The sequence below is a fragment of the Balaenoptera ricei genome, chromosome 15 (assembly GCF_028023285.1).
Source record: "Balaenoptera ricei isolate mBalRic1 chromosome 15, mBalRic1.hap2, whole genome shotgun sequence".
Taxonomy (NCBI): domain Eukaryota; kingdom Metazoa; phylum Chordata; class Mammalia; order Artiodactyla; family Balaenopteridae; genus Balaenoptera; species Balaenoptera ricei.
Genome location: NC_082653.1, coordinates 72,449,750 through 72,464,103, shown reverse-complemented (window position 1 = coordinate 72,464,103; position 14,354 = coordinate 72,449,750). Strand labels below are relative to the sequence as shown.

The window sequence follows — 14,354 nt, the reverse complement described above, 5'->3', positions numbered from 1 at the left end:
CTCCCCCCACAGCCTGGGCTGAGGGGGACTGTCTCAACTGTCCTTGAATTTGAAGGTGGGGCTGCCAGGGCTCTGGCCTGGAGCTCCCCAACCTCTTCTCCGGCTGATCACATCCTACCCCTTAGGTCCATGCCAGCAGCAGGTGGGGGAGGGGGCACTTGGTACTGGGAAGCGGGGAGAAGAGTAAGCTGCTGCCCAGGCTCAGCGCCCCCAAGTCTGCAGCACTATGTGGGCCCCTGGGTGGAGGGTGGGACCAGGCTGGAGACGCAGATCCTGATGAGGGTCAGGTGCTTCAGGAGTGGGGTCAGAACTGGTCAGCTGGGCCTGACCAGACCCACCTCAACTGATCCAACCAAGCACAGCCTGGGCAAATTGAGAACAGCCCAGACATCTGATGAACAGGAAAGATCAGGAAAGGGGATGAAGTGGGAAAAAGGACCTTGACTCCAGGGCCTGGTGCATCACAGACACTAGCAAAAGGTTTGTTGAATGAATAAGTGAACAAAGGAACTCCTGGTGGGGCTACCTGTACTCAGAGTCCTACCTTCTTCAGCATCACTGCTCGCCTGCAGAGGGCTCAGAGAGAGGAGGCTGGTGGAAACGCCAGCAGCCCAGAGTGTGTTCCCTCGGCATGGTCCAGTCCCTTCTTACGATCTCTGATCCAGAATTCCAGGATAAAACATCCCCTGGGCCTCTCATCTTCCCATGAGCTGCAAGGCCTGGGGTTCAGGACCTCACTGAAGGCCAGGCGGGGGTACTGCTTTGTACACCGCCTGTAAAGCTACAGTGAGAACCTAGAATGGTTCCTTGGTTGTCCAGGATACACTGACCCCACCTGAGGTTTGGCCCTGGGTGTTTGGAGGTCAGGAGGAGAAGGGAGGGCCTTGGGTTTGCTGCCCCTGGGGTACATGGGGACAGAAAAGTGCCCTGACCTGAAGTGGCTTCTTCTTCCAGACTTCCTCCCCCCCCCAGAAACCAGAGCCTCACTTTAGAAAGGGCTTGTCCCCTCCCTGTCCTGAAGGGAGCACGAAGCATGGCCTGGGTGAAGACACCCCTTCCCAGCCTGGGTGGGGGGCAGTGGAATCACACAGAAAAGAAGGGAATCCCACCCATTCTCTCAAACACACCCCTTCCCTGTCTCTCGCAGACAAAGACACACACCCAAAGCCCCAGCCATCACCCTAGGGCCACACACTGCAGGCCCCCTCACCTGTGGACACCCCAAATCTTCTCTTCCCGGGGCGGGGGGGACTTCACTTGAGAACTCAGCCTGGCCTTTGAGGGAGGGGTATATACAGTCCAAGTACCAAGGATCCAACGGCTCCAGGGTCACAATTTTGGGGGGTGGACTCCCCACCCTCTTCCCCCTTCTCTGTGGCGCAAGGGTCTCTGCCACCACTCCCCCGCAGGGCCGGGAAGCTGTGCCCAAACCCCAGGGCCAGGGTGTGGGGTGGGGGAAGGGAGAGGAGGAGGGGGCGGCTCCTCCAAGCGAGACACAAAGAGACGTCCTTCAGCCTCGGCTCCATGGCGACGCTGGGGAGGGGGCGGTGCGCACCCAATACTTCCTTCCCCACCTGCAGGGCTAGGGACCTCGGCGGCCACTCACCTGCTGCCCCTCACCTGGACCCGGCTTACCTGGGCTGGGGCCGCGGGGACGCCGCGGCAGGGGGCCTGGGCGCCGTCTCGGTTTTCGTCGTCAGCCCGGCCCGGGGGGCTCAGGGCGCCACAACCATGGGCTGGGATGAGAAGGGCGCCGCGAGGGGCTCAGTCGCCCCAGTCCTGGAGCTTCGAGGGGGGGGTCCCCGAGGCCTCTTGCTGGTGAGGGATAGCTCTTGCTGTCCTCGGGTCCCTAGATTTGGGGTTTCTGTGAGCCGGAATCGGGGAGGGGGGAGAGGTCTAAGACCCCTGATCTAGGGGCGTTCTGAGCTGGGTCTTCGTGTCTTGAGGTGTGGAGTTGTAATGGCCAGGATCTTGAGAAGGGGTCCCCACAATCCCGGACAGGGGGGTCACTGCGTTCTAGGTCTTGTGGGGGCCCAGACTGAAGAGGGGGTGTCTTCGCGGAACCGCAGGGAGGTCGCTGTCTTCTGAATACGGAGGTAGTCTCCGCTTTCCCCCGCTGGGGAATCGCTCTGTGTTGGATCTGGGGGGGCCACCCGCTTTCCTAAGGGTCTCTGGGTCCTGGATGTGGTGGGGGGATCCCCACGCTCCCCGGCTGCGGGGGCTTGCTGAGTCCCGGCCACCGCAGGAGCTGGGAGGAAGCCCCTCAGCCGCTGGGGGGCTCCGTCGCCGCTGCTACGAGCAGCCCGGCCCGGCGGTCCCGGACCCCGGCCTGGTCCGGGCTCTGGCTGCGGCTCCTGCTCGCGCTCCGCCTGGTGCTCGGGCCCCGGCCCCGGCGCCCGCCCGGGCTGCGCTCCATCGCGGCATCGCGGCTCCGCCCTCCGGCCTGCGCGCACCTGCCCGCCTGGCCCGCGGCTCCGCCCTCTGGCTCGCGCGCCGCCGCCCGCCCCTTTGTCCGCCCCGCTTGGCGCGCGCCCTCGCGCACGCGCACTAACCCCGGCGCGCTCTCGCCCTCCCGCCGCGCCCTCCAGCCGCGCGCCGCTGGGCGCAGATTCTCCCCTCGCGGCGAGAGTAGCGCGCGGCGCCCCCACCCCGCCTTCCGGCCGCGCTGGGTCCTAGCGCCCGGGGGCTGCTTCTTTCTCCTCCCATCCCCGTCTTTTCTAGGTCAGAGCCCACAAGGGGGCGAGAACGAGGTTAGAGAGGAGTCGGGGGAGTCTGAGAGGGTCACCTGGTCCAGCCTCCTGGCTCCTTCGGGACCAGACTGCCCCAGACTGTCCCAGTCTGTTCTTGTGGGGCAGAGCCTGTGTCTTTTTCAAGGAGGGAAACATGTAAGCCCTGCAGTCCGATGTAATTCATCCATCCATCCATCCGAGCAGGACGTCAGAGAACTAACTCAGGAAAGTCTACTTAGGAAAGAGGTCGTAAACTGGGGCCTTGAAGGTCATGTCCAGCCCAGGTTGCGTTTTTGACCCCTGTTGTAAACAGGTAGTGGCTAGTCATGGGATGCAGCTGGGATTCACAGTGCTCACCAGATAGAAGGGAAGAAAGGGGATTCCAGGCAGCGTCATGTGCAAAGGCACTACCCAGGTATGAAGGACTATTGTCTGTTTGGTAACTGGATATTGTGACCTGGAAGGAAGTGGGGTGGATGAGGATGGAGATGAGATGGGGGCAGCTCAGCCTCCCAGGCCCTATTTTCCTTTTTCTCAGCCTCACCCACACTGTTTCCCTGAAGAGAAAGCCCCTAACACCCCCTGCACCTTCCCTATTTGTCCACCCAGCACACTCTTCCCAACCACTGCCCGCACCCCCCGCCGCACCCCGACTGTTTCTAGAAGTTTTAGAGCCAGGGATTGCAAACTCAGGTACTTATAGGTAACATAAATTAGTGACTGGGGTCAGGTGTAACGTGATAGGGAATGGTGGAGATGAAGCAAACAAGCATCATGGGCCCTGGGTGGACAGATGATTTTTCAAGCAGGAAATCCATATTCTAACATACAATTGTCCAACTTTTAAATGTTTGAAACTAATTCCCCAAATTCAGAAATACCAAATGGGCGAAATGAAACATTCTCTTGGGCCAAATCTGGCCCATGGGCCATCGGTTTGCAACTTCTGCTGGGGAGAATATTGCCTTACTTCCTAACTTGTCTCCCTCCAGCCTCTATCAAAACTTTAAAAAAAAGAATCCAAGTCTATGTGATCGTCAGCTCTGTAAAGTACAAAGTAGATTGGATTGCTCCCCTACATAAAATTGTCAATAACTCCGTTACCACCAGGGTAAAATTCTAACCTTATCCGGGCATTCCAAGCCCTTAGCCTTTGGGGCCTCCTACCTTTCCCCTGCTGAGGCCCCCTCTTCTCCATTCAGCCTTGACCTCAGCCGGTATTCCTAGAATATCTGCTCTCTTGTACCTCTGTGCCTTTATACATTTTGTTTTCTCTGCCTCGACCATCTTTCCCCTCTTCTTTGTACTCCAAACAGCTTTCCTCCAAGATACCTCCTCTATGTCTGTCTACCTTTCCTCTCTCCTCCCTGTCCTGCCAATGTTCCCGAGTTTCAAATTTCATTCTGTGTTCTGATCCTCTCCAAGTAAGGCCTTATTGTCCCAAACAAATGAATGGAGGGGTTTGAGTTATTGGGCAGGTAGTAGAGGGAGACTAGAGAAAGAGGGAAGGGAATATCTTCCTTCGTCTAACAAATGAGTCCCAGAACATTAGCATTTAGAGAGCAGTTCCTCTTTTTACAGGTGGGGAAACTGAGGCCTAGAGAGGAGCAGAGGTAGAATCAGGCCTTGAAATGCTCCCAGCTATGGTTATCAAGGGTAGTGCTGTTCAAGGCCACTTTCCGCAGGAGCCTTCCCTGATTCTTCAACTGGGGATTTGATTCCCACCCCTGTGATTAGTAAAGCTTTGCCAAAATGCACTGTGGGTAATCAACACCCCCCTCCAGCTCTGCAGGGAGAGAAGTCTTGGTCCCCAAAGGGGGCACACTCTTACCAGGGGACACAGCAAGGGTCCCATTAAAATTTAAGCTATGGCTGCTTGCCAGAGTACTCTGGACTCCATGTGTTCTGGGACCAGCAGGCAAGAAGAGGAGTCACTGTCCTGGCAGCAGTAACTGACCCTCATTAGTTATTAGAAGTTACTAGAAGTACCCTGATCAGTTACTAGAATAAGGCAGGGCTGCTTTTACAAAGTGGGAGCAGGGAGAAATACACGTGGAACCCAGTGATCCATTGAAGTGATCCATTGGTTATGATAACCAAGAGTTTAGACCCCTCAGGACTGAAGGGTTGGGTCACACCACCCGGTGACCCATCAAGACCTGCCAATGTGACAGTTGAGGGTGTGGATAATTGAGAATGGATGGTGGAAGGGGGACGGGATGAGTACCAGTTATGTCCCCGAGATCAAGTGCAGCAGAGGGGAGGGGAGCTGTAGTTGGTTCCACTAATCTCCCTCTTCAAAGTTTCCCCTTACAAAGAGAGGCTCATGGCATCCACAGAAGAGCCGTGCGGCACAAGGGGTGGGATGTGGCAGCCCTGAGAATGCACCACCCAGATCTCTGACTGCAGGGATGGTGACTCTGAGGGCAGCAGCTGTGGAGTCTGCAGGGTTCACAGAGAAGTCTCCTTTGCTTCCCTCCAGCCCATCCCAGCCAAAGACTGAGCGCAGCAGAGACTCTAAGGCGCCCAGTTCCTGGGAGATACAGGGCTTCTCTGATGGGCAACTTGAGATCAAGGACTCTCCATTGGATTTGTCGGAACTTTCTTAACATTGCACTGCAGTCTAAGACTCTTCCTATCCCACCTTCCTTCCTTCCTTTCCCTTTTCCAAATATTGGCTCTATTGCAGTCTGACAGTTCTCCCAGCCTCCTCTGGCTCCTTCCCTATGTTCCCGCCCAAGCATTTTCCCCAATAAATCGCTTGCATATCTGACCCCGTCTTGGCCCACTTCTTGGAGGACTGAACCAATATAATGTATCCGCAGAGAGGAACTAAAGCAGCTGTTTGTAATGCTGCAGCCCTTTTTCCTTGACACCCAGAGATAATCCACCCTGGCCAGCTCAAATTTTGCACCCACAGCAAATGCTGCCTTTGCAAGAGAGGGTTTTGATGGGTGTCATTTGGATAGCAGAACACAAACGTAAAACTTAACTGTCACCTCCATAGCGACACAGGAGGAACACTGGAAAACAGAGACCTCCACTGAGATTTCCTCTGCCCACACCCCTCTCCAAGGCTGACATGTCCCCATGGTCTTGGACAGTCAGTTGCTGCTCCCTGCACAGGGAAGCATGTGAGACCTGGAACCACACGACTTTTGATGATTTTGCACTTTTCCCTTGGCTGCATTTTATATTCATTGATGTGTCAGAAATTTCTGTTACTGTTGGGGGAAACAGGGAAGGAATTGAAATAGAGTCCCTGTCCTCTAGAATCTACATAATGTTTCAAACTATATGAGTGTGGGTACCTCTACCAGCTGTACTGAAAGGGCTCTGCTGAGACATTGTCTCGGCCGTGTTGATCATCTCCATCAATGGAACAATGATGGCCTTTGGGGATTTTCCCCAGTGTACTCTATGTTCTATGATGGTCCTTATTGCATCTGGCCCCAGTCATGACCGGGAGAAGACGTTCCTGGCTTGTTGGTCTGCATTATGATGGTCTTGTACAGGAATAATTTCCTCCCCCGGAGGGCCACCATCATGCCCAGGACACTGCTGCTGGTGACTGGCTCATGCAGCATGATCAGGGGCCCTGGTGGCATTGGTGACTGAGTAGCTCAGAGAGCTGATCAGGCTTAGGATGCTGAAGACAATGCCATTTTGGGCAAAGGTACAGAAGCTGCTCACAGCCAGGAGCGGGAGCATTCAGGGCCGCTGGGAGACACAGGTCAAGTTGTAGCTGATAAGGAAAACCAGGAATCCACCTGAACCCACGATGGATCAGAAAGAAGACAGCGGGGCAGCCCCAGCTGTATGGCAGCTGGAGGCGATGGATCTTTGAATCTCTCAACACCTTTTTAGAGAATATATTCTGAAGTGAGAAACACAGTGTTCTAGCAAGAGTCCTGATGGGCTCTCCACCTCCCGGGTCGAAATACAACTCTGTGACCACGGCCAGCAGGATGCCACTGATGATGGGAAGTACAGAGTGATGGTAGTGCAGAGAGGAAAGAACCCTCTTCTTTATGACACCTCAGAGCTGCTGAGTTGTACTTGGAGCTGCTTTGAAGGGAATTCTGTCCCTTGCAGCTGAAAGCGTGCCAACTGATTTGAGAAGACTAACTGTGGTGGCCCTTGGGGATGGAATCCAGGAAATGGGACTGGGGCGGGGACAGATCATGGGAATTCACCTTTATCTGTCATGTTTTATTATTTCTTTATTGAAAACATCTGACACAAATATGATACTATGTTAACATTGATTCTAGTTGTGGATATGCACAGGGTTACACTTTTCTCTATTTTTTTTTAACTTTTTTTTCAAAATAATTAAAAATTAATCAGTGGGAGTGTTTTTAAATGGGATCTTGAAAAAAGAGAGGAAAAAATAATTTTTTCACTGTAAAGCCAGGTCTAAGAACTATCTGAAATGATCTCATCTCTCGCTCTCTGAGGAACATGGGAATGAGTAGTACATTTGGCTCCCTGGCCCCCTGCCACCTGTACCGACTGCTCATGGCGGATCTGAACGCCTGTGTTCCTTAGGGCTGGATGTGGCCGTTTCTCTGGGACATAGTGGAGTGAGGGTCTGCTAGGTCTCTGCCCCTCCCCCACCATGCTTACTGCAGGGACCTGGGAGCATCTTCAGAACAGAGGCTACTCAGAGCCCCGTCAGTCTCTGCTCCTTCCTCGGGGATGGGTCACCAAAGCCAGCCCCAGGAATGTAATAGACATTTGGAAGGAAGAAAGTGCTGTCTCGTACACATCCCTGGAGGGCTGGCTTTAATGATGTCCTAGTTTGGGTTTCCCAGAAACAGACCCTGAGACAGGGATTCGAGATCAGGTGGGTTTTTTTTGGCAGGTGATTCCAGGAAGCGGGGTAGAGAAAAGAGACAAGAAGGCAGTGACAAATCACCACTGCAGGCAACTGGAGGTGAACACACTGGAACACTCTCAGAGACTGTGTAGAACATGCACGGCCATACACTGAACATGTATGATATCCCAGCTCCTGTCGGTCACTGGTGAGAGCTGCTGGGCAGGGGTGCAGGCCGTGCTGTGGATGTGGGCAGAGCAGGCTGGAACAGGGAAGGCCCTCAGGAAGAGGGGCCAGGATGCTGGCAAATAGAAGTTGGGAAGGGGCCCAGGGAGATCTGGGTGGGGAACGGACAGTGTCTGCCACAAATAACCAGCACTTAGAACAGGGCCCTGGGGCTGGCTTGATGCCCATCTATTCCAAGTAGAGTGGAATTCTGTTACACAGCATCATCTGTCCCCTATTTTTAGCAACAGAACCCCAATTTTCCTTTGGGGACCCACATTCCTTGATGTACCCTTCCCTACTCATTAGGGCTTCTGAAAGTGGGGCTCACCTGTTCAGCTCTAGGGGTGGGCTTGTGACCCAGCTCCCGCCAATCAGCATATACCAGTCCCCTGGCCACACTGATTGTTTCTGAGATGTGTCTGTGCCCCATGCCAGGCTGATACAATAGAACTCTCTTTCCATTGCACCAAAAGAGGGTGGGATGTAAGCCTGGAATTGCTCCCACAAGGGAGAACCTCCCAGAGGAAGAGGCTGACCTAGCAGAGAGCAGAGCCAAGAGACGGAGAGTGTCAGAATCCCAGTGCCATCATTTGAGCCCCTGGATCTAGCCATACCTGAAGACCCTGGACTTTTCAGTCGTGTAACCCAAAAATCCCTTTTGTGCTTAAGTCAGTTTGAATTGGGTCTCTGTCACTTACAACCCCAGGCTCTTTACACTATGTGTAAATGGGGGTTTCTAAAGTGTTTAAGAATGCAGGAGTAACTCTGTCCCCCATAATCACTATTTCCTCAGCATCCCAGGTTGTCTGAGGAGATTCTCAGAGGGAGCTCAGTGTGTCCAGGAGTTTGGAATCCTTGGAGTCCAGCTCCTGCCCCCCTTAGGGTGGTTGTTCTTGGGGCCACGTGAAGAGCTGGGGGGATCATAGCTGAGCAGGCGGGGTGGATGCCTGGGCTGCCAGGTGGGGCCCCTTTCCCTCTAAGCATCAGGAACCTCTGTGTTCCTGGCCAAGGCACACAGGCGTGCATTCACGCATTCACATTTATTCACTGGCACCTGCTGTATAAGGGCACCAGGATAAAAGGGTGGGCTAAACAGACAATCCTTGCCTTCAGGAGCTTCCAGTCTAGTGCGGGAGACCCTATACTAATTACACCAATAAACGTCAGATTCTGAGCTAAGTAGTTCCGGGCCCCATCTCACTCCCTCCTGCTCCTTGCTGATTGGCCATCTCTCCCCTGGAGCCCACTCAGCAGCTCAGACACAATTTTTCTCCTTCCCACATTTGGGATCTTGTACTCCTCAACCTGGAAGCCCCACCTCCTGTCTAACCTGCATCCTGCCTGCTGCTGGTGCAGCCCACTTTCTTTACTTTGGTCTCAGGGGAGATGAAGGCCGTTGAACACCTTTTCATGTCACCTCGCTTCTCAGGTATGAGGCTCTAGACATTTATGAGGCAACTAGGATGTGCCAGGTGCTTCCACAAGGCTAGACCTTCCCCCAGATGGGGAAACTAGGGCACAGAGCATGGGGGTCCTGCACGAACAAGGCCAGCCTCTCCCACCCCCTGGAGTAGGAACAGGACGCCCTCTCCTGTGCCCTTCTTGCTCCTTGTCCCTTTAACCTCTCCCAGGCCAAGGGTACCTCCCAGTTGGCAGCCTCTGGTTGCAATTCCCAGGCCCACTCTACTGCTGGCCTCCGGGTGGGGGCGGGTTTTGTCTCCCTGACACCTAGGGGCGGCACCCTCCCCTCCCCTCCTCCAGCCCCTCCTCCGCAGGGAGCCTTTGTCCACACCACCCACTTATTTGACAAACACAGATTGGTGCCAGATTTTAAGCATTTGACACATATGAACTCGTTTAAATTTCACAACAACTTTACGGTGCGGGCACGCTATCATTTTGTACCTGAGACACAGGGAGGTGAGGAGATGCCGAGGCTGACACACTGGTTGGGGCTTGAACCCAGGCAGGCTCCGGAGACCAGGCCCCGAACCACTCCGGTGCCCGGCCCATCCAGTCCCACCATCCTCACCTCCTCTCACTTGATCCCACTATCTCAGTTCCATCCCTCTCCCTACCCACCTCCCTCTCTGTTTCCACGCCTTTGCCCATGAGCTTCTGCCCGGGAGGGGCTCTGCGCTGGGCCCCCGGACTGGAAGGAGGGACACAGGGTGGAGGCCTGGGCGCTGGAGGGACCTAGCACCACCCCCATCCATTCCCAGCCCGGTGGAGGCTTGGCTGAGCCAGGGGCCTGGAGGAGGTGGGCAGGGTGCAGCGGGAGGGGGGCTGGGTGGAACCGGGCCTGCAAGCCCTAATTAAGTCAGTTAATTAGGTGGGGAGGAGAAGCCTGTGGGAGTTAATGAGCTTGGCTAATTAAGTGGATCCTGGAGAATGGCTCAAATCCTAGTGGCTTGGGAGGAGAGATGGAGGCTTAGGCAGGACAGAGGGAGGGGGGATAAAGTGCCCGGCACCTCCCCACCGTCACCAGGTCTGCAGCCGCCGCGGGGCTCTGAGGCCACTGAGGCCACTATCGAGACCTGCAGTGACCATCAGGGTCGGCAGCCACCCCCAGGGTCTGGCCTGAAGTTACCATCAGGGTGTGGTGCCCTCACCAGGGCCACGTATGCTATGGATGATTGGGTTGAAGTCACCATGGAGGCCTGATCCCCTGTCACCCACCCCTCAGGGCTGAAAGCTATATCACCCTTTGAACTTTTGGGGGATGGAGGCAGAAAATGAGCCCTGACCCAGGGACCCTGCAAAGCAGCCACGACAATCCCTGTGACGGGCTGGGAACCATGACCGCCACCCTCACATTCCCCCAGGCTTAAGTTGGCAAAGCACTCGCTGTCGTTGCCAGAGGGAAACCTGCAGGGCTCTCGTCCCAGCTCACAGATGTGGCAGCTGCGGCCAGGAGGGAGGGATGTGCCCTGGCGCATCCGCAGCCCACGGCTCACAGAGCGGACGCGAGGCAGGTGGTGGGCGGCAGGGGAATGTTCTCTTCCAAGCCTGTCACCTGGGAGGCCAGCAGCTGGCCCAGGAGCCTGGGGGCTTTCTCCTGCTGGGCTCTGTTTCCCTCTAATCATGGGGTCTTGAGTAACAACAACGACAGCACCCGTGGCTGGAGCAGGTACCACGTGTGAGGTGTGTGTCCTTGACACCAGAGCCAGCTACAGATTGTGGGGCTTCTTGTTCAGAAAGCAGAAGAGAAGCTCTTCCTTCCTACCCAAGCCTCTCTCTCCGCCTGCCACTGTGTTTTGTGTTTGCTATTTAGTGTCATGCTGCCTTGGGCACGGGGATACCCCTGGGGCCAGTGCAGGCCCTCATGGGTGCCTGGGGCCACCTTGATGCACACCTGACATGGAACCCTCCTGCACCCAGGCCGCTGCCAGACGAAGGATAGCAGCCTTGACTGGCTGGGGGCAAGGAGTGGGTGGCCAAAACGCCAGGGGTTGTGGGAAGGGAGGTGGGATCGCTCACAGTGCGTGCACCGTAGTTAATCAGACTTCATTACACTTCAAAGATGAAATGGTTAAGAATTGCAAGATGCTGGGAAGTCCCTGGCAGTCCAGTGGTTAGGACTCTGTGCTTTCACTGCTGAGGGCGAGGGTTTGATCCCTGGTTGAGGAACTAAGATCCCACAAGCCACGCAGCGCGGCCAAAAAATGAAAAAAAAAAAAAAAAATCGCAAGATGCCAACCACAGAGCACTATAGCCCAAGTTTGGGGCCCTGAATAGTGCACACTGACTGAGTCCTCACAGACACTCTGCTTACTTGGTACCGTTGCTGCCCTCATTTCACATATTTGTTCATTCATTCATTCACTTACCAAATATTGGGTTGGCCAAAAAGTTCGTTCGGGTTCTTCCCTAAGATGTTATGAAAAACCTGAACGAAATTTTTGGCCAACCCAATATTATCGCATGTCTCCTTCCTGCCAAGCACCATTTGCAATGAACAAAACCGAGAAAAATCCCTGCCCTTGTCCATTGTAGTGAGGGGAGAAGACAAAAAACAAGAATACACGAGTAAACGATTATGCTTCAAGGGATTAGCGGGAGGGAAGAAGTAAAGCAGGGAGGGGACAGGGCATACAGGGAGGTCCTCACAGAGACGGTTACATTTGATCAGAAACTTGGAAGGAGGTGAAGGAGGGAGGGAGCCATGCAGATGTGGAGGCAGGTGGGCAGGTACAGTGGGCGGGCAGAGGAAACAGCCAGTGCAAAGGCCCTGAGGCCAGAGTGTGTGCTTGGGATGCTCAGGAACAACCAGGAGGCTGATGGAGCAAGGGAGGAGACGAGAGGTGATGGGGAGAGTTTGTTCAGGGCCATTGTAAGCCTTTGCCTTTGACTCTGAGTGGGGTGGGAGTCCTTGGAGGGTTTTGAGCAGAGGAGGGAGGAGGCGGGTTGTAGGTTTTAACAGCCTCCCTCTGGCTGCTGTGGGGAAGACAGACCGTGGGGGAATGGAAGTGAGGAGGCTCCGGTACCCAGCCAGGCGAGAGAAGATAGCAACAGACCAGGCAGTAGGAACAGAGGTGGTGAGAAGTGGCAGGATCTGCTGACCGATTGGCCAATGGGGCGGTCTGTGTGTGTGTGTGTGTGTGTGTGTGTGTGTGTGTGTAGAGTGCCCTTGGCCCCTGGACCGTGAAATTCCACAAACAGCTGAGGACACTAAGCAGCTCTCTGTCCCCCAAGATTCCTTGCCCCTGAGGGTCTGCTCTCATTTCCGGGGCCCCCACGCCTCTACCTCTGCATTTCTGCCTGCCTTGGGCCAGCGGCTACAACAACGACACGTTACATGAACCCTCTTAGGCACAGTTCCCCCTTCTTGGGGTCGCAGACTGAGATGCTCACGGGAGCCAGGGAGGGACTGTGAATGGGGTGCACGGCCTGGGTGGGGACAGTGGTGAGCCGGAGAGCCCTGGCCCATCTGAGTGGTGGCCTCCCCTCCCCTGTGGCCCACTGCTGTCATGTGGGAATGTGAACTCAGGTTTGCAGAGCTTCCAATTTTTCAGGAGAAGTTGGAAATCTGCATCCTAAGGTGTAATGCCCTGATTTTTAAAATATTGGCAAATCATTTTAAAAAAGTCAGGCAGGCTATACCCCTCTGTGGGACCAAGGATAGGACAGAGGGGCTGCTTCTGTGGGCCTTTTACCCACTGCAACCTCCACACCGGGGGTCTTGGCAAACCTGGAAATGCAGACATCCCCTGGGGTGTGGCCTCATAGGTCAGCTCTTGGCTGGTTTGGGCAGGAGCCAGGAAGGAGCGGGGGCAGTTAGGAGAATGGCTGGGATGGAGCACCCACGCTGAGCCCTTGGGCACCAGGCATCCCATGGGCTCCAGGGATGATGTGGTTGCCAGGCAAGGGCAGCTGCTGGTCCCCTGGGCACCCGGAGGAGCAGGGGAAGGTCTGGGGTAAGAAGGACGAGACCATGGCCAGGAACGGGCCACAGGGTGAGGTTTGCTGCAAAACAAAAGAATCAGCAAGACTGAGCAGGAAAGGGAGGAGCCCAGGCGCGTCCCTGGCCTAGAGGCCACCCCCAACCCAGCCTCTGCTTCCTCCCACTCCGTTTCTCACCCTGGATAGATCTGGGCTGGGCAGGGCTGAGGGGCTGCAAGAGAAGCAGAGAGATACAGAGGCGGGGGCAAAACCTCCTCCACTGTCAGGTCGTGTTAGCCATTCCCCAGTGTGGCGCAGCGCTTCACCCACGTGACCTCCTTCATCCTCCGAACCCTCTCAGGTTAGAACTAACGCTGTGCCCACTGTACCGCGGACGAAACCGGGTCACAGAGTGGTCGCGTAACTGGCCAAGATCACACAGCCTAGAAGTAGTGGGACCTGGAGTGAAACCCAGGGCTACGTGGCTGCAGAATCTGAACTTTGAACACAGAAACTGTCCGAAAAAGAGGCCGAAGCCTCACCACTGGAACCTGCTGGGCCGACCCCGCAATGTGCGGGCGCGGTGCTCCCTCTAGTGGTCGGTCTGCAACAGTGCAGGACAGAAGACGGGCTAACGGGGCGCTGGCCTTGCTCGGTCCGCTCTCTCGGTCTCTGTCTCACACACATGCACGCACGCAGGCGCACACGCATATTTACTATCTGGTTCTCTAGGGGAAGACCACAACATCTCCATCTTCTCATCTACAACCCAGGACATGCGGCCCCTACCCAACTGCCCCTTTCCCTGGTCAGGCTCCACTTGCAATGCAAGCCCCAAGGAACTTTCTGGTTGCTCCCCTGTGTCTCTTTCTTTCTGTCAGAGCCTGGGTCTCCTTGACCACACCCGTGGTTCTCAAACTCTGCTGCACATTATAATCTACTGGGGAACTTTCAAAAGTCCTGATGCGCAGGCCACACCACCATCATTAGAGGGGAGGACAGAGGAGATATCAGGCAGTCTGCAGCACGCCTCTTGGTTCTCTGGCCTTTTCTGTCACCTTAACCCTCTCTGCTCCCTTCAACCTCTGAGGCTCACACCCCAAGCCTTGTAATTACCGCCCCCCCCACCCCGCTCTGAGATCTGTTTTGATCGTCTCCCTGTTTCCCCCTTCCATCCTCTTCATCTGGTACCC

At 55.4% G+C, this 14,354-nt stretch overlaps 1 protein-coding gene across 4 annotated transcripts in view; it reads right to left on the bottom strand.

Annotated features, from left to right (window-relative positions):
• Positions 1-14,354, bottom strand: part of SBK1 (SH3 domain binding kinase 1) — a 51,908-nt gene that overhangs the window by 22,030 nt on the left and 15,524 nt on the right. For 2 of the 4 annotated variants that reach the window (XM_059897318.1, XM_059897317.1), the window contains exon 1: positions 1,636-2,389. The exons of the other annotated variants lie outside the window; for them this stretch is intronic. The gene's annotated coding sequence lies outside the window, so the exon portion shown is untranslated. Of the gene's footprint in view, positions 1-1,635; positions 2,390-14,354 lie in introns of those variants that run through there. 4 annotated transcript variants of the gene reach the window in all.